Source organism: Dasypus novemcinctus, chromosome 8, assembly GCF_030445035.2.
Source record: "Dasypus novemcinctus isolate mDasNov1 chromosome 8, mDasNov1.1.hap2, whole genome shotgun sequence".
Classification (NCBI taxonomy): Eukaryota; Metazoa; Chordata; class Mammalia; order Cingulata; family Dasypodidae; genus Dasypus; species Dasypus novemcinctus.
Window position 1 is genome coordinate 7,136,191 of NC_080680.1, and position 27,018 is coordinate 7,163,208.

Below are 27,018 nucleotides of genomic sequence, written 5' to 3' on the forward strand. Positions count from 1 at the left end.
TCCCCATGGATTACAGAAGGCCAGGTGGTCAACTCATTGCGCTGAGAGGGTTGAGCCTGTTTGCCAAAGATTAGGGGGAATGTTGTCTTCACATCACTGTACCAGGGGGGTTAAGACTCTAACCCAAAGATTGGGTAAGGTGTAGCAATCATCCCAACACTCTTGGAGGGAAAGATTTGGAGCTTGGTTGACACCCAGCTGCTTGGTGAGGGTGAAACCAAGAAAATGGCCACTTGGCAAACCAGTGGAAAGGGTGGGATCCCATAAGGCACCCAGGAGAAGTAACCATCATCTCTAAGAATGACTCTTAGACTGAAATCGAATGGAGGATGCCCTCCAGGTTTACTGAACTGCAGAGGACCCATGACTCATGTTGCCCTCCCAATTTCTCCTTATTGTAATGAAAATGTTTATCCTTTGTCCATTTGTGTATTTGAAACATTTTGTTTTGTAAGTTTCAGAGGTCTATAGCAGACAGAACTTTGCTCAAAGACAGACTGTTTTTCTTTAAATTGACTGGGATATGATTTAGTACTTGCATTGTTACTGATTTAAGGTTTTTTTGAATATTGTAATGTCTTTTTTGGGACTCAGAGGGTGAAGTATAGCAGTTTCATATGGTTATAAATTCCAAAAATAGGTAACTGGTTATGTTTATAATCTAGTCTGTACCTGGGCATGATTAAGTTGTTAGGACTTTGATTGGGCCATGTCATTAGGGTGTTTAGTCCTCAGCCCTTGGTGGGTGGGGACTCACAGATAAAAGGCATCACAAAGGGCAAAGTTGAAGGTTTTTGATGTTGGAGTTTGATGCTGAAGCCTTAAGCTGGAGCCCCAGGAAGTAAGCTCACAGAGGAAAGAGAAGCCACCCCAGGAAGAGAGGAACCCTGAGCCCAGGAAGAAGCAAGACTCTGGAAGGAAGGAACCTAGGAAACCTGAACCCTGGCAGATGTTAGCAGCAGTTGCTCCAATGCATGAAAATAGACTTTGGTGAGGGAAGTAATTTATGCTTTGTGGCCTAGTACCTGTAAGTTCCTACCCAAATAAATACCCTTTATAAAAATCTATGAATTTCTGTTATTTTTGTATCAGCACCCCTTTGGCTGACTAATACAGTCCCCATGGCAATTTAATTTTCATTGGCTTTCCCTTTTTACTTTTATCTTATTGGTTTATACACTGCTGCTGTCCCTCTAAGTGACCCTACTGATAATTACCTGAGAGTGCAGAAGAGGTTTCCTAAGCTGAGTTACTTCTTGATGGGAGAGGGAGTCTCAGAACTGTAGGGACAAAGATGTTTCCTGGAAAAGGCTCTCTGTTGTGGTAGAGTCCTGTGGTTGTTTGAGGCTTTTATGGATCCCAGAAAACCACATCGGTAAACCTAATCCTTTCCTGTAGGTGTGAAGCTATTGTAGATGGGAACTTTTGATTAGGTTACTTCAGTAGAGCATAGTGCAGGGTGGGTCTTAATTCACTTGCTGGAGTCCTTTAAAAACAAAATGAAGAGAGCCAGACAGAGAGAGAAACCCACCACTGAGAGGTAATGCACAGAAGTGGAGTAGGATGCGGAGACCAGCAGACGCTGCCATGTGTCTTGCCATGCAGCAGAGGAGTCTGGGATTGACAGTAGCTAGTCTTTGGGGAGGAAGCATTGCCTCATGATGCCTTCATTTGGACACATTTCTCAGCCTCAGAACAGTAAGTTTGCAAGCCAATAAACCTCCTTGTAAAGTCCAACCCATTTCTGAGTGGAGTGCTGGTATGTGGGAAAGGTTTTATGAATGGGTAAGGGGAAGATTCTGAAAAAATTCTGAGGTGCTTGATAGAAAAAGCCTAGATATCTTTGAGGAGACTATTAGTAGAAATATAAACATTAAAGGTCCTTCTGATGACCAGATGGTAACAAAGGTTACCAGGTTACTTAATAATATTAAGTACAAAAATCTCATCAAAATAAGTTACAGGTGTGGTCTGTCCTGAGGCACAATTACCCTTGTTTTAAAGTGGCAGATAATTTGTCAAAATTGAGTTTTGGAGTGGAATGGAAGCCATAATTTTAAAGTGATAAGCTTAGATGTTTAACTGAGGAAGTTTCCAAACTGAATGTCGAAGGTACAACCTGGCTTCTCCTTGCAGCTTTTAGTAAAATGCAAGAGGAAAGGACTAAACTGAGAATTGAATTCCTGGACATAAAGACAGAAATTGGTGGATTGGAAAACTCTGAGCCTCTGGAAAACAAATCCCCAGAGAACAGTGCCGCATTTGAGGATTTAACCATGCTTGGAATTAGGCAACCATTTCGTTGCAAGTTAAGAATCATAAGCAGTTTTCTTGGAAGGAAAGTGGAAAGACATATCATCTGATGTTTGGGAACCTTGTTTGCTGCTTGCAAAATAGACAGGTATTTTTGCAAGCTATGTATGAATGGAACCACTGCCAGTCTGGACAAAAAGGGACAGAGAAGCAACAGATTGAAGGAAAAATTACTTCAAAGTCAGAACCACACAGGCTGAGATCTGGACTGATGACAACTTCTCAGGCCAGGAGATCAGTCCCATCCACATGTGTGGATAGGGTGAGTACATCAAGGCACTCGAAGAGGGCAGGCCTTCCACCTCATTGTTCAGGAAGAGTACTGTTGCCCTGGGCTTCAGAGAGGGTGGAGCATATTCCCCAGGGATCAGGGAGAGTCTGGCCACCACCCCACTGTTCTAAAAGGTTGAGCCTGTACCCCAAAGATTGGGGAGAGGCTTAGAGGATGGGGCCTAGAGCTCAGCCACCACCCAGATGCTTAATGCAGGTGGAGCCAAGGACATAGCCGCTGGGCAAGCCCTGAGAAGGGGTCTGACTGCCTCTCCATCAGGCCTCAAGGACAAGGTATCTTCCTATAGATGACTCTTGGGTCATGAAATCTAATTTAGTGTGCACTGCAGGGTTTCAACACTGTTCGGGACTCATAGCCCCTGCTTTTCTTCCAGTTCCTACCTGAGTCAACTGGAACATTTATCTCATCCTTTGTATGTTGGAATCAGACAGCTTGTTCTCAGTTTCACGGGTCCTCAGCTTTAGAGGAATTGTGTCTCAGGACAGACCACACCTGTAACTTATTTTGCTGAGACATTGTACTTTATTATTACTGAAATTTATTTAAGGCTTATGGCATATTGTGATGGAATGAATGTATTTTGCCTTTGGAAATAACATGTCTTTTTATGAGTCCATAGGATAGAGTGTGGGATGTTGAGGCTTTGATGGATCCCAAAAAACCATACCTGTAGACCTAATCCTTTCCCATGGGTGTGAACCTATTGTAGGTGGGACCTTTTGATTAGGTTACTTCAGTAAAGCATAGTCCAGGGTGGGTCTTAATCCTCCTACTGGAGACCTTTATAAACAAAATGAATATAGATACAGAGGGAAACCCAAGAAGATGAGTGAGAATGCTGCAGAAGTGAAGGAGAAGGCAAAGACCCACAGACACCACCTTGTGCATTGTCATGCAGGAGAGGAGTCCAGGATCACCAGCAGCCAGCCTTTGGGGAAAGAGCATTGCCTGATGATGACTTGATATGGACACTTTTCTTAACCTCATAATTGTAATCTTGCAAGCCAATAAACCCCCATTGTAAAAGCCAACCCATTTCTATATGTTGCATTTTGGCAGTCTAGCTGTAGAACATCCCCCCTTGCCAGCAGTGTGGCAGAAGGCTTTCTCTGGTCATGTATATTGCAGGGCTCCTATCAATTTTTCTGCAGGTATGAGTGGTGTCAGAGGGACAGGAGTGAGCATGGGTGTGGAGAAAGAATGACCCAGACTGCCATTTATTAGTAGAAGGGTGGTGGGAAATAATGAGCTGGACTTCCATCTGTGGGCAGGTAGGTGGTGGGAAACAGTGAGTGACTCACCTACTTCTGTTGGGTTGGGGGAGGAAAGATTTGCTGCCTCTGTGTTATTCCTTCTGTCCTGGGATCTCACAAATTTGCCTTCCTCTTACCACCTTTCATAGTTCTTTAGTTGCCAGTCTTCCAGGGTTAATGGTTGTACTTAGCAGGCAAGAGCTGGAGAAGTGAGTCTACAGCATCTTTTCAGAACCCCTGTGGCTCAGGAATAAGGATCTTACAGTTCATTACTTGTAACATCCAGCATATGCTGGAGCCTGAGTTAGTCATTTTTTTCTTTCAATTTTTTCTTCCCAACATACCTTGTTTCTATTTCCAGATTAGAGGCTGAGGCTCAGAAAGGTGACACGAGCTTCTCAGGGTCTCACATCCAGAAATTGAGTGGCAAAACTGGTTTTGAACTCTCTTCTTCCTGAGGTTCTGCTGTCTCTGAAATTCACGACTCCGGGCCACCTTGGGACATAACTGCCCCCTGTCCCCATCCCTCACAGGTTCAGGAATCCACAAGCAAACACACCTTACCAAACAGTTACCACACATATGCCTAAACAATATCTTCTGATTATAAATGACCACATTTCAGTCAATATTTTGCTGTCCCCAGGAGAAAATGAGACTAAATTTTCAGGTAGTCAGGGATGTTCACAGCATAATACACCTGGAGTTGTGGTGACTATGGGAATCATTTTTCTGTTCTTCATGCTAGTTCTTCTATGGAAATTTCCTTTTAAAATTGAGACCAAGGGAAAGAATACCTCTAAGGGATTGGGCATGCTTCCTTCTCTCAGAGTTGGGAACATATTAACCATGCTTTATTTCCTCTCCTGAAGCCAGGGTGACCCCTGTAAGCATACCAGTCTCCAGATCAATATATTTTCACTGGCCTTCAAAATGATTTCTCATTTCTATTTTAACTTGCTTGGACCATAGTATATGGAACCTCTAATTTCATAACTTAGAGATTTCTGGAAGCAAAGGGAAGAAACATCCTCCTGAGGCTAGCATTCTGGAAAGAGAATTCTGTATGTTTGTTTATTTCTGACAATTTTGACTTTCTATGCCATTTCCATTGAAAGCAAAAATACAATTAAAGGAAAGTTTTAAGTTTACACATCATGGGCGCACAGTAACATGAATGTATTGAGTTGTGCAGAATGACTGCAATTATCATCCACATGCACAAATATTCACTTAAATAATTGTGATGAAAGTTTAAATACATTTTTAATACCTACTCCATGTATTTTATTTAAAATGTATCATCCTTCTGTGATTCATAATATTAAAAAATTTTTCTTTATTCCAACAGGTTAATGTGCCATGAATTATGAAGTAACCTGCTGCTTCCCAGAGAAGAATAGGAGTTTTTAGTACTTGACCCCCATTTCTGTTTTATATCCCTGGGGTTTCCATGAACAGAAAGTTCTCAATTACAAAAGTTGGTGTCCCAAGAAAGCTCTTTGGTTTCCATACACAGTGGTTACAATTCACAGTGTAAACATAATTTGTCCCTGTTTGTGACAGTCTCTTCAGAGACTCCCACCTCTCCATGTGTCAGGGCCAGCACAGGTGACATGATAACCACATCCCAGTGTGAGATGAGCTCAGCACACTGGCTTTTATTAATATAACGTATAGCTTGGACTGAGCCATTGTCCCTAGACACGGCCTTCAACCCATCCAGCCCACCCAAAAAGGGCAGGAGCACCAGCTCAGGTGAGTCTGCTCTACCTCACCCCTAGTCTCAGGGAGCAGTGGAACAAACCCTTCCAAGAAACAACTACCTTTCCGTATTTTTCCTAAAACTCTTTATTTTTTTCCCCCAGTTTCCTCCATTAGAAATATTTCTCTGGGTAAACCCTTTTTATTAATATCTAAGGTGCTGTCCTCTTTTTCTCTTTTTCAACACTCTCCATCAGGTCTTTCCTTCACCCTTGATTCATTTCATCCTTTTCCTTACTCTTTGTGTCCTTCCTACTTCTCTTTCCTCACCTCTCTGTACCACCTCTTCTAAATTAAAAGACAATTCCATTATTTTTCTATTGAATTCTTTCCTGTGTTGTTGTCATCTTGCATTCAGTCTCTAAGGAAGTTCCCACTTTCATTCTTCTCCTCTAATTATTTAAATTTCCTCACATCTTGATTCTCTGTGACATTAGAGTATAGTAGCTGTGAATACTCTCTCTCGAGTCAGACAGCTGGGGTTCACAGGGTGCTCTGCCAAATCCTTGCAATATCACTTGTCCAGGTTTCCTTCTTTCTCTATGCTTCCATGTGCATGGGTGAAGCATGGAAAATAGTACTTACCCTATGACGCTTTTATGAGGATTAATTCAACTCACACATCATTTTCTCAGAATCGTGAACTTTGCTCAGTCACCCCACAAAAGTGTTTGTTTTTATTTTTCTTTGTTCTACGTCTTGCACTTACTGCTCTGTGTCTGCTCCAGCCACTGCCCTCAGTCTGTCCTCATACTGTTTACCTTAGTGAGCTCATGCCCTGATGTTTTTAAGGTGCTTTAATCAAGGAGCTAGATTGTAGATTCTTCTGATTTACTTGCCTTTACATCCTTTCGCATGGTTAAGTGCTGCGGGAATGAAAGAAAGACACACAGACCAAAACTCATATGCAGGGAGGACTCCATCTGGTTTATTTCTCTTGTTTATATATCATGTATTTTTGGATTCGGCCAAGGGCTGTGGTTAAAGTTAAATTTCCCAAGGATGTTTTGTCATGGAATAAGAAACCTTTGTCTCTAGACTCTCATCCTATCTAGTGGCAGAAAGGGCAGGAGGAAGCCATTTTCAAACTTCAAACGAAAAGAGATAGCTTATACAGAGATAAACAAGGGCAGCTATTTTTGCTCTGAAGCAAGAACAGATGAGCTTTAATAAATTATTTAACGATGCCCTTACCGAGATGGTGAACTAATCCCCACATCTCCCCCCCCCTTTTTTTTTATTGACTTTGTAATAATGTAATCACTCTAGGCTCCATGGTGTGGTGGTTGTCCTTCAACTCCATCTTAGCTGAGTGTGGTAAGTCCAATAAATCAGATTGTAGGTGCTGGAGTCTGTTGAGGCTCAGGACCTGGCTATCACATTGTCAGTCCAGAGATTCAAATCCCCTAAATATATCTTAAACCCCAACATTAACTGCACCTCCAGCACATTAGCATGAAAGTCTTATGAAGGGAGATCCCATCTGAGTCCAGATTCATCACACATAAACACCATTTCCAAAGAGGGGCCATCTGCCCTGGTAGTTAACCCCATCGGCCATGACCATAACTCCCATGGGTCTCTTTAGCCTTCAAAGGAACCAATATCTGGGGGTTGTATCTGCTTTATCTGTCTCTCTGACTCTGCTCAGTTGTGCATGAGGGCAATCCTTCTGCCAGCCTCCAGACTCTTTTTTAGAAACTCGTAGCCAGGTGGTTCTATTCAAGCAGCTGTACATATGGCAGCTGTGTACTCATAGCATTGTGTGGTATGCTGTCTTGGTTGGAAGAAGCGTCAGCATCCTATAAATATAATAGGACAGACAAATTAATCCTCCTATTGTTGCCCACCATTTAAAATTTAGATTGGAAAACCATGTTGAAGGGTTTAGCCATTAAACTGTTTGGCTAAGATTTTTCATATGGTTTGTTCAGTTTGATTTTTTAAGTTCCATAATTGCAGCTGTAATTGGAGATGGAGAGCCTCCACTTCATCTGACATATGAGTGGAGAAGGCATTTTGAAGGTGGTTTTTTTATTTGGTTCCAATTATGTTGGGTAATGGAGTGACAAAATGCTAGAATGCCTCCAGTCAATTTCATTTATTAGTGGCCCTGCAGGAAGAACCCAGTATCTTCCTGTATGTATTGAATTGTTTGAGGATAACAGGGGCTCAGGATCCCACCAGGTGAAATTAAATAGGGGTGGGTCTGTTTTATGGGCCCAATAGATGTGATTAGCAGTGCAGGGTTAAAAGACATAAGGATGAGCAATTTGTACATTTTCCATGTTCCCACCTTAGCAGAAGCAGTAGTGACTACTGCCAAATAAGCTAAAAAAGTATTTTTGGGTGTCTTAGGGCACCCAACGCGTGCTGTAAGACTTCCCCATGTAACTGGTTCAGCTCTTTTGGGTAGGGGGATGTTGGTTGATTGAGGTTGAGTGCTTCCAGGCTCAGTATTGGATTGTGCTGCAGATTCCACCAGGCCTTGGTATGGTTCTACGCACTTTGCTGGAAGCCAAAGAGGCTCTCCTGGGGAGAGAATACATGCATACTCTCTTGCCCATTAACATGGGTAAATTTACTGGACCATGCCAGTTACCCTTAGCTTTATGTGCATCCAGGGATCTGTGTAACACTTTCGGATAAATTTTTACAATTGGTATCTGAAAATGTCATTCTGCGGCTGTATAACCATCCTATTTAAAATTTTTAAAATTTAAAGTATATAGAGCTATTTGTATAACATCCTTTGAACTGGTTAGACCTAACACCCTATTCCCCCTTTTTTGTTTTGTAAGCATAGTTTTTAGGTGGAGTGTGATTATTTTGTAAAAAAAAATTATTTGTTAACATAGTATTATTAATATAATGAAATAGGGTTAAAACTACAGGTTTTTTATACAGTTAGATTTTGCTGTTAGGCTAGGATAGATGCACACAGCTTTGGGAAAGCACTGTAAAATTTACTGTTAGCTTGTTCACATATGAATGCAGCCTGGTTTGACTTGTCTAAGGAGATATTAGAGAAAGCTTTAGCCAGTTTTAAAATAAAGTGATAGTGACATAAATGGATATTAATTTTTCCAATAAACTAACAATATTTAAGGGTGCTGCACACAGCAGTGGTTTACTTTAATTTAAGATACCTTACTGTTATATATATCACCCTGTGGCAGCTTTCAATGTGAATTGGACAAGTATGAGTTAAAGTATCTGCCTTGTGGCAGTTTTCAGTGTAAATCAGATGAGTATGAGTTAAAGCATTTGCTTTTTAGGTAGAGAGGTTGTTTTTATTATATACATTATTTTTAATAATAATTAAAACTATGGTTAACAAATTATATTTTTATTTAATTTTATGCCAGAACTTTGTTAAATTTTCAGGAATTTTATATATTTTTAAAATATTCATATGAACTTTTTATTCATACAACTTTGACAGAGGGTTAAAGAATCCCTTTTAATTTTATAACACTTTTAAATATTGTTTATTTAACATATAACATATTAAATGAACTTAACTATTTTATTACTCCACTTCTTTTAAGGTGAAAGAATAAATTCTTTGCAACAGCCTGAAATAAAAGATACTCTCCAGGATTTGACTTTAAGAAAGCATGTTTGAACATTTTGTTTTTTTAAAAGCGATAAGACTTGTTTTTTCTTAATCAGCCAAGGACTTGAGATGGTTAAAGTACAAGAAGCTATTTTGATAAAACAGACTTTCTTTATATTCTGATTACTCATGAGAAAAACCCTTTATAAACTTTTACTAAAACCGATTAATTAATGACTTCAGAAAGTTTGAGAAAGAATGAAGTTTAACTTTGTATTAGTATACTATTTGATACTAAAACTTTTAAAACTTAGACACATCACATTTTATTTAACTTTAACCATAAAAATTTCTTTTCTACACAACTTTTGCACTTTCCGTATTCATTCAGGTTTTGTCCTAAATTTTACTCTTTCTTAATAACTAGTCATTTTATCTTAGGCCAAAGTTATTTTCTGTTTTTTTTTTTTTTTTTTTTAGTAATAAAAACATATTCTATACATCCTGCATACGTAAGTTACTAAAATGATTTTGGAAACTGTCTCCAAGCAAACTTCTTACAACATACAATTACCATCAACACTAAGCAAACTTGTCAAAATAATGATTCAATTTGGTTATATGCAAATATAAGTTTTCTTTATTTCAAATACTTAGTAGCATGCAATACTAGAAATAGTTTTTAGAGGCAAGTTGGCAGGGAAGGCTGGCTGCTAATAAGTTTTCCTGTTACGAAGTTATTTTTTGTTATTATCAATTCAGTTTCCATTTAATAATGGCTTCTTGGAATTAGCTATTTAGACTCTTTAATTCAAACAATGCTTTCACAAACTTCTTATAATTATTCATAACTACCTAGACTATAATTACTTTGTCTTAAGACAAATTTTACCTTCACAGAACACATTTCCTTACTGAATGCTACCACAATACTTTTTGTAACTTGCCATATACATACAAGTTTTGTCCTACATATTTCCATTTTGATTTTATGAAAACTAGCCATTTTATTTTAGGACAAAACACCTTTTTGAACAAACATAAAATTTCAGTTAGCATTCTCACAAGCTTTTTATCTTTTTTAATATTCACTTAAGTTTTATGAACAGGCATAAACAATGATCACACACCAACAGGAAGTTTACAATTTGACTCACAATTCTAGGTCTAGAGTTTTCATAATTCAAAATCTAAGGTTCATCAGGGAAGTATGGACAAAAGGTCTGTACTGTTTGAAGCAATGTAATAATTTGTCTTTTCTCTTTACAGTTAGCTGCTTTCAATAGTTGTTGTAAAGTGTGGAGCTAGATCTCCTTTAGTTTTGGTCATGTATTTCCCATGTTATACTAGTGTCTGCGATCAGCTTACCTCTCTCAGGGCAGCTGATGTCCTGTCCGTGCAGGATGCATGGTCTGGACCAATCTCACTACGGAGACACATTCCCATGACTGAACCCAGTGAGCAGCTTGCCTCAAGGGTGGCTGGGATCGCTGGAAGTGACCAACGTCTGGACTGTAGTTACACTGGGCTGTTCCCCGGGGCTGTTCTGAAAAATTCCCCTCAGCTAGGGGAAAATAGCTGTCCCACATTGGGTGCCAATTGCCATTGGAATGAAAGACTCACACACCAAAACTCATTTGCAGGGAGGGCCCCATCTGGTTTATTTCTCTTGCTTATATATCATGTATTTTTGGATTTGGCCAAAGGCTGTGTTTAAAGTTAAATTTCCCAAGGATGTCTTGTCTTGGAACAAGAAACCTTGTCTCTAGATTCACATCCTATCTAGTGGCAGAAAGGCAAGAGGAAGCCATTTTCAAACTTCAAGTGAAAAGAGATAGCTTGTGCAGAGATAGCAAGGGCAGAGCTATTTTTGCACTGAAGCAAGAACCGATGAGCTTTAATAAATCATTTAACCATGCCCCTGCCGAGATGGTGAACTAATCCCCACAGTTAGGGCTTTGTGTAATTATCTTTAATGTTTCTTCTTCTTACATTCTTCATTTTCCTGTAATTTTGGTCCATTTTTTCTATACTTGAAATTTCTTGTTGTTGTTTTCTTTTTTCTTAGGAGCTACTGGTGATTGAACCCAGTTCCTCCTTCATGTGAAGTGAGTGGTCAACAACTGAGCTACCACTCACTCCCAGTACTTGGAGTCTTTTGAGAACTTTTGTCTTTCCAGCTTCTTTTACCCACTGTTCTCAGTACATGCACACAACCACCCCCAAATTCCCCTTTTCTTTTCTTATGATTCACTCATTCGTGCATTCTGTTTCCTTCATTTTCATTCACTGATTTGCTTATTTTTTTGCTTGCTATGTCTACTCTGCTGTTCTCCTTTGTTTCCAGTTTTATTCTTATTTTTCAGTATTCTGTCCAATCACATCCCTTTTACTAACATTTATTTTTTTATGATCAAGACTCATTTAATATTGTTTTAGGACATATTATAATTTCCTTTATTTACATGCCTTTCTCATCTCTTGTCTTCTAATCTTTAAAAATCCTATATTCACCCTCATTTTCCTGGAATTAACCTTTTCTAATTTATAATTTAGTATTCCCCACTTCCTAATAATGTTCCATCTTCCTAAGTCATTGTCCCTATATCCATTTCTGTTCAAGTAGACTCATATGTTCCTCCCGCATTTTTCTTTTTCTCTCTGTTAACATACCTCACAAGTCTTTACCTTCCTCTCCTCTCTAGCTGATTCCTGCCCTTGGCATTCCCCCTTTGCTGATTCTCCACTCTAATTTGCTTTTTCCTTCTCTCACTACTGCTCTTAAACATATTTCCATTTACTTCTTATTTTATTTATTAATTTAAGAGACATATATTGAACACGTCTTGTGCAATCATGTTAGATTAAAGGCTGAACTTTCTTTTAAATGGAAGGAACAGGAATATGAATTGACCATTTAAATTTGATATTAAGTGCTTTTATGGATTCAGGCATGACGTATTAGGGAATCTAGAAAAGGCACAAGTTGAATATAGGGTTTTAGACCAGATATCAAATTTTTCTGTTCATATTATTTAATCTTTGATGCTTTTACACTATCTAAATTTTCTTTTAAAGCTTCTATCTTTTCATTATTTCCTTAACTTTACACAAAGTGTCCAAATCTATAGGAAGACCTTTTTAGTATTGGACTACCAGATTTAGGTTAATCAGTTTCTCAATTTAAAAGTTAGTCTGTGTTCTCTAGAGATTATTTGTCCTAAGTAAATTAGTAATTTTCATTATACTGATATATTGACACATGCAAATTACATAATATATGTTTCTGAAATTCATCTGAAAGGATAACTTGTTAAGAATATTTGATAAAAATCTTTAAAATAACATTTATGGGCATTTGGCCATCATATGCTTAAGCATTTACTAACGTTCAGTACGAAATCAATAATATAAAGGAATAAATGCCTCAGAAAAGATCAACACAAATAATTATGTGGCATTCACAAAGACTTACTAAGGCAAACATTTCTTCAAAATATGGGTAGAAAAATTGGCTTTGGATTTTTATAGAATTTGTGTTTGAGCCCACCCTCACTATTTCAACTGGGACATAAGGTTTTATTTATGCATATATGATCCCTGTCATCTTCAGTTTCCATTTCCATTTTTTTCAGCATTCCTTAAGAATTTCTTGTTTAATTTACATGAATTTTTCTGTTCTGACATTTCATGTTATGAGTTTTGCATTTTAATAAGTTTTTAAATTGAAATAATTTTAGATTTCTGAAAAAGGTGCAAAGACATTACAGAATTCCTATTTACCTTCTATTTATTGTCTCTAATGTGAACATTAGGCATTGTCATGACTCATTTATCTACTAAGAAGCTAACATTGGCACGATAGCTATTAATTTAAATCCAGACATTATTCAGATTTCCCAGATTTTTCTACTAATGTCCTTTTTCTGTTCCAGGGTCCATTCAGGACACAACACTGCATTATGTCATCATGCATTTTTAGTCTCTACTGGTCTGTGAAATTTTCTGTCTTTCCTGCTTTTTATTAACTTGACAATGTTGAATGAGTACTAATCAGATACTCTCTACAATACCCTCTATGTGCGTTTGTCAGAGTTTATCTAGTGGTTAGACTGGGTTATGTGTTCTGTGTGAAGAAGTGAAGTGTTATCATTGCATCATCATATGAAGGGGCTACATGCGAGCAGTAGAACTTATTAATGCTGATGTAACCTCAAACACTCGGTGAAAGTAGTGTTTGCCAATTTCTCCACCATGAAGTTGCTATTTTCACTTCTTTCCACTAAAAGTGAATCTTTAAATCCAGCCCACACTCTAGAGGAGAGAAATCAAATTCCTGTGGAGGGGCCCCATATCTACAAATAGTGTTTGAAATTTACCTGAAATGGAGAGTTGTCTTGTTCCCCCATTTCTTTTTTTATGCAATCATTTATTTATAAGATGTAGACTCATGGATATTTATTTTAGTCTCTGTATTACAGTCCAATACAATGTTTTCATTTGTTGCAAATTTGTTCTAGATTTGGCCTTTGGGAACTTTTGCCGGTTGACTCCTGTAGTCTTTGACATAACTCATTCTTTTTTTTTTTTTTTTGAGCCATTCCCTCCTTTCTGTCACTACAAGGTACTCCAGGTGCATCAGGTGTTTTCCCTGACCTAGTGCTAGATGCTGCCATTTTTCCTGGAAATGCTGATTACTTTTATTCAGGAACTGAGTTGGAAATAAAGACCTGGGAACTGGGTTTTCTTATTGCTTCTCATAGATCACTGGATCTAGGACCTCTCTATAGACAGAAGTAGAAACTATATGTATGTTTAATAATCCATTTGCTTTTATATTTATATATTACATATACATGTTATTAATACTTCATATATATATTACATATGTATGTATATGCACACACACAAGTTCATTCTGAACTATGTCTCTAATTCCCAAATCAAGATTCATTCTAGCCTTCTCTAGTTGTTTATTTGTAACTTCTTATTCTAACAGCAAGAAAATTGGTTCCAACTACCTAAAATTATCAAGTTACCAACTAGAGTATAGTGTTTATATATAGTGCTTTTTGTGACTAGCCTTACACTTTATATAAAAATACTATTTAATAAAGCACTTCACACATTTTTCTCCATACCCTTCAGTGAGGTGAGCCCATATATTTGTAATACAGCTGTATTCAGTTATCGCAGTCTATGCCATCTGAGTCTCTATGGACACTATGTTTGGCTTTGTAAAATTTGCATATTTTAGTTTTCTCTTCCTGATGTACAATTCATTGGGTTTTGACACATCCATGCAGCAATGGAGATAGAACACTTCCATCATCCTAATAATTCGTCTGCATGGTCGTTTTGTACTCAAAAATTTCCTCCTCCCTCAAACCCAGGCAACCACTGAGCTTTCTGTTACCACCTTGTAATCTTTTCTAGAATGTCACAAAAATGGATACATCTTGTTTACTTTTGTTGTCTGTCTAGCTTCTTTTAAGTAGCGTATGCATGAGGATAATTCCATTGTAAGTTTTGGATTTGGCCATTATAATTAAGTATATAGTGATATCTCATTGTGGTTTTAATTTACATTACTTTAATGATAAATGATGAGCAACTTTCAATGGCTAAATTGCCATTTTGATTTATTCTTTGGAGAAATATGATCATATTTTTCCCTAATTTTAGTCCTGTCCTTTTGTTATTTTTTTATTATTTTTTTAAAGATACATAGATCACACAAAAGTAACTTTTTGAAATAGTGGAAATTTAGAATTAATCACCATTGTAAAATTTAGGATAATGATTAAATTATAATTTATCTATATCTTGGAATATAAGGCAGTTATTAAAATAAGTATGTATATTTAAAATACCTTAATGTATTTTGTCACCTATATTCTTTTAAATATTATACTTACTGTCAAATGTTTAATGTATAATATATAAAAATGCATAATGATAAAATGTATAGTATGATAATTTTAACATATATTTATGTGTGCATGTGTGCCAAAATGTATTTTTAAATTAATTTATTGTAGTATATCACTCATACATAAACATACATAAACAATACATGTATAATAGTTGTGATCTTACAAAACAAACATAATAACATACAGGACTCTCATAACTTACCCTACCACCAATAACTTGCATTGTTGTTAAACTTTAACTAATGATTAAAGAGCATCGTCAAAATATTACTACTGACAAAAGTATTTTCCCCCAACCAGCCCTATTATTATTATCTATATATCATTTATTTATGAACATACATAAACAATTACGTGTATGGTAAAAGTTGTGAACTATAAAACAAACAGGCATAACATCATACAGGGGTCCTATACATCAACCCTCCACTAACACCTTGTATTGTTGTGAGACATTTTTTACAGATTATGAAAGATTATTGTCAAAATCTTTCTACTAATCATAGTCCTTATCTTATATTTGGTGTGTTTTTCCCCAACTTACCCTGTTATTGTTTTTTAAATATATTTTTTAACAGAAGTTGTAAACTTATAAAACAATCATGCACATGCAGAATTCCCAAACGACACCTCTCCATCAACACACCACACTGTGGTGGAACATTTGCTACAGATAAGATAATATCATCTGATTGTTACCACACCCATAGTGGACATTTGACTCATATTTTCCTTACTGCCTAATTATCAACACAATACGTCTTTCGCATAGATACAAGAATATTATGTTATTACTGCTAACCACAGTCCATCAGTCACTCCAGCTGTATTTTTCCCATGCTTCTCCCCATTCCCGACACCCTGAAGTAGTGATGTACTTTTGCTCTAGTTCACAAAGGACATTCTTGCATCTGTACCATCAACCACAATTCTCATCCACCTCTTGGTTTACTGTACTATTCAGTTCCTAGATCATTGTCTAGCATTCTGTCAATTGGCAATTACATACCTAGATTACCATTTTCAGCCACATCCCCATTTATAAACAAGTTGTTATTCATTATGTGTTACCATCCACTCTATACATTTCCACACTTTTACAGTAAAGCTAATTAAAACTTCTACATACATTAAACATCAGTAGTCCATCTCAGTCCTCCTCTTATCTCCTTTAACAATCCCCCACCTACTACCAGGTCTTGAAGATATTTTCCTGCAATTTCTTCTAGAAGTTTTTTGGTTCGTTTATTTTTTGGTTTTTGATCCATTTTGAGTTAATTTTTGGATAAGATGTGAGACAGGGATCCTCTTTCCTTTCACTTGACCACACATGTTTCTGAACCATAAATTTGGTTCCATTAATCTATGTGTCTGTCTTTATGCCAGCACCATGCTGTTTTTACCACTATAGCTAGGTAATATTTGAAGTCTGGAGATGAGGGTTCACTTTTCATTTTTATGATGTTTCTGGCTATTCAGGACCCCTTACCCTTCCAAATAAATTAGATGATCATGTTTTCAATTTATTTTTAATGCTGGTGTAATTTTTATCAGGATTGCATTAAATCTTTATGTAAATTTGAGTAGAATTGATATTTTAATGATATTTAGTCTTCCAATCCATGAGCATGGAATCTTCTTCCAGTTATTTAGGGCTTTTTAAATTTCTTTTAACACTGAGTTGCAGTTTTCTGTGTATGAGTGCTTTATATCATTCATTAAGTTTATTACTGACTATTTGAGTTTTATCTGTCATATTTTATTTCCACCTCTCTTTTGACACTTTTAGTTACTTTTATTGATATAATCTTCACTTCTGGACACTTCCAGGTCTCTCTCTCCTGTCTTTTCTTTTCAGACTCTAGCACACCCTTGTATTTCCTGAAAATCTGTCTCTTGCTTAGAAATTCTCTGTTTCTGTTTATCTGTGAGTATTCTAATTTCACCCTCATTTTTGAAAGACAGTCTTGTTGGATAAAAGGCTCTTGGCTGGAAGTTTTTCTCTTGTAATATCTTAAATATATCGTACCACTGTCTTCTTGCCTCCATGGCTTCTGGTGATAAATCAGCACTTAATCTTATTGGGTATCCCTTATATGTTATGCATTGCTTTTCTCTTGCTGCTCTCAGAATTCTCTCCTTGTCTTTGGCATTTGACATTCTGATGAGTATGTGTCTTGGATTGGTCTATTTGGATTTCTTTGGATGGGAGTACATTGTGCTTCTTGGACATGGATATCTATGTCCTTCAGTAGGGTTGGGAAACTGTACTATTATTTCTTCAAATATTTCTTCTGCCCCTTTTCCTTCCTCTTCTGCTTCTGGGACACCCATCACAAGTATGTTTGCATACCTTTTGCTGTCATTTAATTCCCTGAGACCTTGTTCAGTTTTTCCATTCTGTTCATCTTTTCTTTTGTATGTTCACTTTCAGAGGCCATTTCCTCAAGCTCACCAATCCTTTCTTCTGCCTCCTCAAATCTATTATATGACTCCAATGTTTTTTAAATTTCATTTATTGCACTTTTCATTCCCATAAGATCTGCTATCTTTCTATGAATGCTTTCAAATTCTTCTTTGTGCTCATCCAGTGTCTTAATATCCATAATGTCTTCAGTCAGTGCATTGAATTTATTAAGGAGATTTGTTTGAACATATATGATTAGTTGTCTCAATTCCTTTATGTCATTTGGAGGCTTATCTTGTTCCTTTAACTGGGCCATAGCTTCCTGTTTCTTGGAGTGGATTGTAATTTTTTGTTGATGTCTTGGCATCTGAATTACTAGAGTATTTATTCTGGGTGCAGTTTTTCTCTTTAGTTTAGGCTTCCTGCCCTTTCTCCCTTGCTGCTTGTGCAGTAGGAGCCAAGGTTGTAATTGGTTCTATAGGCTGTGGAAGCTCAAGCTGCTCTCATTACGCCAGGGACCAATGAAACTTCTCCCAATTTTCTCCATTGGCAGTGACTGGGACAGAGTCACAGCTGTGTGGAATAATCCAAGTCGTGCAGGCCTAGACTGTAGTTGCCCAGAGAGACTAATGAAGCTTCATGCCTCTTTCTGCCTTGCCTGGGGTGAGGATGGAGCTCCATGTGTGGGCAGTAATCTATGTAGTGCGAGTACAAGGTGACCAGGTTGCCTTGATAGACTTCCCATTCTGTCCAGCCAAAGGTACCTGCAGTTACCTCGGTAGGCTGGTACAGGGACCACCAGCTGCCTCCCTGCCAGAGGCAGGGCTGAAAACTAGTCTAGGGCTGCAGGCCAATCTGGGTGAAAGAAACTGGTTCCTACCACCACTGTGATTTTCCATCCTGGCTTGCCCTCAGACTGGGGGTGGAGTCAAAATGGGAGCCACTGACCTCTTTCCAACTTGGGTGGATTCACATCCCAGCTGTTCCCAGGGTTATATCTTAGCCAGCTGGGTCTACCAATCAGTAGCCAAAATCAGCAGCCAACCATATCCTCCTCTGATTTGGGGAAATGGAGCTCCTAATTCCAGCCACAAAGTAGCTCCTGGGGTGGCTCATGCTGCCAGAGTAGGATAATCACTGTAGTAATTTCCCAGGGAGGCTGACGCAGATCCCACAGCTTCTCCCTGCTGAAAGTGGCGCTGGGGCCTTGGGTAGAGCTGCAATCTGATCTGGATGGGAAGAAGCCAGTCCCCACCAGCACTGGGGTTTTCAGTCCACCCCACTTTCCTCGTGCAGACATGGAGTTAAGATGGCAGCTACCAGTCTCTTTCTGATTTGAACAGTCTCAAACTTTAGCTGTTTTCAGGATTATTCTTTAGCCCGCTGAATTTACTCATCAGTTGCCCAACCATCTCTTCCTCCCCCATTTTGGGGAGCTGGAGCTTTCAATTCCAGCCATGGAACAGCTCCTGATGTGGCTTATGCCTCCCATGGAGGATGGGCACCAGCCTCTGGGGTGTGAAGTGCTCTACTTATGAGTCTTCTCTGCAGATAGGCAGTCTCCTGATTCCATTCCCTCAGTATGTTGCAGGATGCCCTTCCTGCCTCCTGGAGCCCCAAGCAAGTGCTTCAGCTAGCTCCAGATAGCTCTGGGTGATTACTAACTGCCCTGTAGCAGGAGCTGACTCTAGGAGCTCCTTACTTCACTACCATTTTTCCAATCAAATTTTGTATTTCATATTTAAATACTCACTTGAAAGCCAGTATCATACCAGTTTTCTCTTCAATTTTCTGTTTTCTCCTATAAGTTCTAAAATTTTATATTTAAATTTAGGTTCTATGTTCTATATTCAGGTAATTTTAGTGTAAAATGTCAAGAATGCATATACCTGTTATGCATTTTCCCCATTCTCCCTGTTCCCCCACCCATGGATCCTCTAGTCTGCTTTATGTCCCTTTAAGATTGAATATTCTCTAAAGTTTTTCTTGTCATTATCATGGTACTGAAATTTAATATCCTAAATCTTTAACATTCTCATTGACTTTGATATCAGCTTAACTTCAGTGGTATGCACAGATTATGTTTCCATATCTGTCTGCCCACCTCCCATATAGATTTCTTGCCACAAATAATTTGTGTGTACCTAATGAGTGCAAAGCCATTGGTTTATCATTATAGTTTGTCCGTCTTTGTTTTATATCCTGTAGGAAAGAAAAACTGGAGTTATGAACAAAAAATATAATAGAACTGGAATTACACTTACTTAAGCTCTCTTCCTTTATGTGGCTTCAATCTATTATCTATTGTCTTTTTCCTTTCAACTTACAGCACTCTCTTTAGCATCCTTTGTAGGGCCTGTCTAGTGATGATGAACTCCCTGATCTTTTGTTTGCTGGGGAATGTCTTCATTTCTCCCTTATTCTTGAAAGGCAATTTTACCAGATAAGGAATTTTTGTCACTTTTTTTTTCCTTTCAACAGTTTTAATATATCCCCTTACACCTTCTTGCTTCCATGGTTTCTGATGAGAAAACAGCACTTGATTTTATTGAGACTACTTGTAGTTTACATACTGCTTCTCTCTTTTGATTTTTAGAATTCTTCCTAATTTTTAGCATTTGTCATTTTGACCATAATATGTTTAAATGTTGATCTATTTGTTAATCCTGCTTTGCCTTCATTGAGCACCTTCGATGAGTATATTAATGTAATTCCTGTCCATTAATGTTGGAACTTCTTGGCCATATTTTCTTTGAGTATTCTCTCTGCCCCTTTTGATTTTCTACTCCTATGTCTCCCACAGGATGGTGTCACAAATTCCTCAGGCTGTGAATGCTTTCTTCATACTAGTTTATATTTGTTTACTTAACTTGCCTTGTATTTCTAGAATGAATACCCAATGATGGCTTTGTATTATTTTCTTTATAATTAGCTGACAAGGCTCTGATTGATATGCTGAGGAATATTTTCATCTACAGTGATGAATGAGGTTGGTATAGATGTCTATTTTTAAAAATTAATTGTCTGTCTGATTAGGTGACTTCAAGCAATAATGTTATCATAAAATTAGTTTAGAAATGTTAATGACTCTTCTATCTGGAAAACATAATTTCTTCCTTAGGTATATATTATACATCTGGGAAGCTAGTAAAAAAAAAAAAAAATAGACCCTCACATTTCCTTCTTTGGAAGGCTTGTAACTACAAGTTTGATTCCTTGTATAGACATGGGGATATTCAGGTTTTCTATTTTTCTGAGTTTTGGCTTTTTGTCTCTTTTAAGGAATGGGTCTATTTCATCTCTGTTAACAAATGTATGAAAATAGAGTTATTTGTGTTATTCCATTTTTATCCTTTTTCTGTGTCTGGCATCATTAGTAATGCCTCTTTTTTGTTATTGGTATTAATAGTTTATGTTTTCTTCTATTCTTGGTTAGATTGGATAGTGGTTTATAAATTTATTTATGTTTTGAAATGGCCAGTTTTAATTTCATAGTTTCCTTTATCAGTAATTTGTGTATTCTCTCTTTCTCTTCATTAGCTTAAGAAGAGCACTTTTACTTTTATGTAATTCTCAAAGCAAAAGCTTTTGGTGTCATTGAATTTCTCTATTTTCCTCCTGTTTTTAATTTCATAATTTATGTTCAAATCTTTACTATTTCTTCCTTTCTCTTATTTTAAGTTGAATTTGCTCTTATTTATCTAATTTGTTCAGGTGGAAGAATACGTTATTGTCTTTTGTGTTAGCTTCTCAGCTGCTGAAACAAATACCATAAAAGGTGTTGGCTTAGCTGATGGTTTTGAGAGTAGGAGAAGTCCAAAACTGAAGAGTCAGCAAAATGATGCATTTTCCTTGATATCTGTGGCATTCTGGTCTGGCTGCCATCCCTTACTGGTTCTGCATGTTCTGTCACATGTCATACCTTTGTCATTGTTTTCTCCTTTATGCTTTGGATTCAGTTGAGGTTTGATTTATTCCCCTGCAGTCTTCTCTCATATTTCCATGTCCTTTGTTTAATAGGAGTTTCACCATCTTGAATTAATACAGGTAGTCATTTGACTGGGCACACCTTTACTAATAAAACCTTCAAAGTATCCTATTTATAATTGGGCACAAATTCACAGGACCATGATTTGGGAACTGAACATGACTTTTGTGGTGGACATGATTTAATCCCCAACAACTTTATAAATTTATTCTTTATATCATTTGCAATTCATACTATAAATTCCTTCTCTATTAGTAATTTAGGTGTTCTATTATCTTTTTCATTTAGTTAAGCAGAATTTTACTTTTTCATTGAGAATTCCTCTCTGATCCCTGGATTTATTTAACAGTGGCCAGATTAATTGTGTAATATTAAAGGGAAAATCAAGATTTTTAAAATGTTTTGTGAATATTTATCTCTAATCTTATCCCTATTTCCACCTCTCTTCCTGTAACTGAATTGATATTGGTAGTGAGAGAATAATATATGCAATCTCCACTGCACACAGCATACCAAATAAATGTCAGATGGATCTGGGCAAATGTAAATATAAACCACACTAATATCATTGTCTCAGTTTTCTTTATTGTGGACATCTTTTTACATTAAAATTACTAGAAGAAATGACAGTAAATAATTTTGGTGCTTAAAATTAGATTCTATAAAAATTTTAAAATATTGGTATTCATATTCATTTATCTTATAATTAGAAAAGTTGTAGTAACATGAAAAAGTAGGAAAAATGAGAAAACACATTAAAATAATAAAATTTTTATATACACTTTAGGATAATTCAGTAGATCCTCATTGTATTTTCTACTTTACTTATTATTTTTTTCAGTTATTTTTGGACATTGTATGTATAGTTAACAGGACAGAAAAAGTAAATGTAAAAGGAATGCATTTTAAAAGTTCTACCTAACTCAGAATTAGATGCATGCAAGTTACAACAGAAAAAGTTGTACATTGAATATAATGACAAAAATGTAAGCATTGATCATTTTCAATGCTGGTGAAATACATGGTAGCTTAGACTCTCAAATATTTAAAATAGGGGGATTATTTTGGTATAACTTCTTTGGAAAAAATTTACAGTTATTAATAGATGATAAAGCTTTATACAACTTAATCAGAGCAGCATTGATTGTAAAAAAAATTGATAAAATAACTTCAAGAAAAGAAGATGCTCTTATAAATGTTGCAAAATTGGCTCAGCAAATACTTTTTGAGATTGAAATTATGTTTACAATAAACCTCTGCATTAGAAATTACCTTAGTTATAATGTAGACTGAAAATGTATGATACAAAATTTTATGTACAGTATAATTTTCTATGTAAAGAAGAATACATAAAAATATAAGGGTATGGTATTTTCTTTATGTGGTTTTTTTAAATTTCGAAAGCAATTTTTTTAGATGCACATGCCACACAGCCCATCCAAAGTGTATATTCAGTGTGCTTTAGTGTATTCACAGAGTTGTACATTCATCACCACAGTTTTAGAACATATGCATTACTCCAAGAAGAACTCCCCCCATACCTTAGCAGTCATCTCTCACTCCCTCTATCTTTTCCCAGCCATGGGTAACTACTAATCTAATTACGTTTCTGTAAATTTATTTTATAATTACATTTTACATAAATTGAGTCAAACAATACAGAGTATATTCTGTCTGGTTTCTTTCACTTTGTATACTGTTTTGTACCTGATGTATGTTAATATGTTACTATTTCACTATAGTTCATATTTTGCTTTAGGTGTATTTTATCCATATAAAACCCTATTATTAACACCTTGTGCATATTACCAATGCAGCTTTATGATATGCCTTAAAGTCAGTAATGTACATTTGTTCCAAATTATGAGAAAACATTGAGATCCTTATTATTGACCATACTCCTCATCCACAACAGGGTTCACTATGTTATACACTCCCATTTCATCCTCTAGCTTCTTTCTAGTGGCATAGGAAACCCTAAACTTTGCCTTTCAACCACAATCACACCCACATATCAGCTCTTCCTAAATAAATGTTTACTTACTAAATTATGCTACCATCATATTTTATTAAATATGCTACCATCAGCTCTATCCATTTCCAAACATTCACAATCAACATTATTACACAAATATACACAAATTTAACATCAGCTCTTTTTTCTCTACCCTCATTCTATCCTCTGGTGGCCTGTATTCTAGATATTAAATCCATATATTTGCCTATTATATGTAGTTCATAATAGATCACAAATTATTTGTCATTTTATGTCTGTCTTATTTCACTGAACATAATGTCCTCAAGATTCATCCAAGTTGTCAGATACATTAAGACCTCATTTCTTCTTACAGCTGGATAGTATTCTATTGTATGTCTTGCTATATTTTGTTTAACTGTTCATTAGTTGATGGACTCTTGGATTGGTTTCTTCTTTTGGCGATTGTGAATAAGACTCCTATGAACATTGTTCTATTCATGTTCCTGTTTTCAGTTCTTCTGAGAATATATCTAGAACCAAGATTTCAGGATCATATGGCAATTCTATATTTAGCTTCCTGAGCAACTGCCAAACTGTCTTCTGTAGTGGAGTGTCATTTTACATTCCCACCAAATTGAAGATAAGATTGTTACACAATTGACATTTGCTAACCTTGTTACTATAACCTCTAGGGGATTTCCAGAATCTGTGTTCTTATTTGGAATTAGACATACTCTGAATGATGGTGGGTGTAAGGAGGTGATGTACATTTACTGTGTCACCTGGGGGAATTCTATTTGTACAACCTGTATCTTGAGCATAATCCAAGCCATCGTCATCAGTCCCAACAATAGCAGATGGCCACAGCTCAGATTCAGAGCTACCAATTTCATTCATTCTTCCTCTTCCTTGTTTTGGACCCTCAACATGTTAATACATGTTAATGTCATTCCTGAAACTATAGCAACAAAAAATGACACTTCTAGTAAACGTCAATTTTCTATGAAGTATTGTTCCTCAACAGACATACATTTGGACTTTATATTTCATATGGTTATTCAGGATGCTTTTATTCTCTTCTTCCTGATACTGGCCAGTGTCTACAGAGTTATTCTCTGTGCAAGCACGAGAAGAAATAACAGGAAATGCTAAAGAGCAAGTATATCCAGAAATATTCTCCAGAAACAGGAGCAACACATACAGTCCTTTGTTTGGTGATACATTTTGTTTCCTTTTATTGGATTAATTATTTCTTTACTGTCCACATAGCTTTTACAAATCAGAAAGATAATAATCTACAGTGTTCAGTGTTCTTTCCTCATTCTATTACCCAATTCTGTGCCCTTTCTTGTTGATCCACACTGGTAGCAGAATTTCCAAAGTGATCTCAGAAGAGTTCATAAATACTCAGCTCCAAAAGCTGTTAATGATGATGTCACTCCCAGTCCTTGTGTTGGACCCAAGAATTCCTTGAAGTCATTCACAGGAGTAGAAAAGATCATACTCCAAGAATTTTAATAAAAACAGTCACTCCCCAGCATCTCCCTTATTCAATTCCAGTCAAGCTATGGTTTTTTGAGAATAATTGAAAAAAATCAGCACAGAACCAATGTTAAATTTTCGAAAGGGCAGACTAAATATTATCTTGAAGATATTCTTTATGGCTGTAAAAAAAGTAAACAAAGGTGCTTTTATTTCTCTTCGTTGAATATATCCATAGATGAATTGGTATCTTAAATCTTGAGTTTTCTATATTAAGGCATCAGGAATTTGTTCCTTAATCTTAGAAAAAAGAGATATATAGATTAGTAGATGAAAACATTAACTGCATTCTCAAAATTATCCTAATAAATTTAATTAGTTAGACCTTAGATGATATAACAGGATAACATTATGTAGTGCAAATAGTCATAGGTATAAGTCACTATTTTAGTATGCTTCCCTTTGAGAGTACAAGAAAATGAAAATATTCCTAATGTTAATAAAGAAGTAGAAATGACATCTCGGTATAGCTTTTTCAAATGCATTTGGTGATTTCATTTTGCCTAACAACTGCTTCCTTTTGTTCCAGGGCATACAGCATAGTCAGATCTTCTAATTTTGTTGTGTTTCCTTATAAATATTGTCTGGTCTGAATGCCTTCTTTCCAGCCATGACAAACAGAACCAGGAAGCTGGAGATCTTAAATCTATAAAAATATGAAAAAGAAACAAAAAAGTATAATTTGCTTTAGGGTGTTTGTTTTGCTATGCTTACATACGGCACTTAATAAAATGAGGTTAATTGATTAAAACATTTCCCACCTCTAATATTAACTTAATTTGTGGGGGTAAAGTCACTGTATTATTATTGAGTCTGATCATTTGACCTTGTTTTGGTCCTGTGGAGATTTTTCTTTTGTTTTGATTTTTTGGTTTTCCCTGAATAGTCTGCACCTCTAAACACTGAGTATTTCAGGGCTTTATGTTTTATCCACTGAAAGAAGGGTGGGAGGTAGGGAGAGAGGGAGGGAAGGAGGGAAGGAGGAAGGAAGGAAGGAATTGTATCAATTGGGAGACTTCCCTCAAAACAAATATTCAACATGTATACTGTATTTCTTCACTAAATTTATTATCTTTTTAATAATATTCATAGCTTCTTTAACACTTTCCTTCTCCTTAAAAAGAACCCAGGTCTTGTTCTTTGAACTTACACATGATCTCCACCTAGGATATGTGGTTCAAATTTAAGATGCCTAACTTTGGTTAAGTAACAGATCAGCTCTGATAATGAATTACATCATCATTTTAGTATTGCCCATCCCAGAAATTGACTTTAATTTAGGCCTTTGTGGTCTCCCCCATATATATTACTGAAAATACGTTTTTGGGGGGGATAATGTTGGAGCTATTTTGGACAGTGCTTGATTATTCTGAAAATCTTGCCTCTTATACATATGAGTCTATATGCTTTTATTATACAAGAAAATGAGCCAATGGAAAAGCTTCCCTCTATTAGAAGTTGAGTTAGGGCTCATTACTTGAGTTCAGAACTCTCTTTCCAATCTGCTTGGACCTTGTGCTTCGCTTCCAGTCCAGATTCCATCTCCACCTGGGGCTCGATCATGAAATGACCAGACTCAGTTAAACTGTGTGAAATATAATAGCTAAATATGGACCTAAATTGTATAAATGTAGACTAAATTTTATAGGTGGTACAAATATATTTCTTTGTAGTTCTTATTTTGCTTAAAATAAAATAACACAAAGAAATCATTAAAGTTGCACTAATGTACATATAAGATATGAAGTTTTAATATTTGCAACAGTATTAGTACAAAGGAAGGAGAGAGCATATCTATATTGGAGCAAAATGTCTATGTAATATTGAAATTGAGTTAGTTTTAATCCAAAGGAGTTTAAGATACTAATTATACTCTTCAGGCCAGTGATTAAGAAAATTACTTATAAGAAAAATAGCTAATTAAAATGACAAGTATGTTCCCTGAACACATAAGGACAAATTTCTAGAAAGACACAACTATAAAAC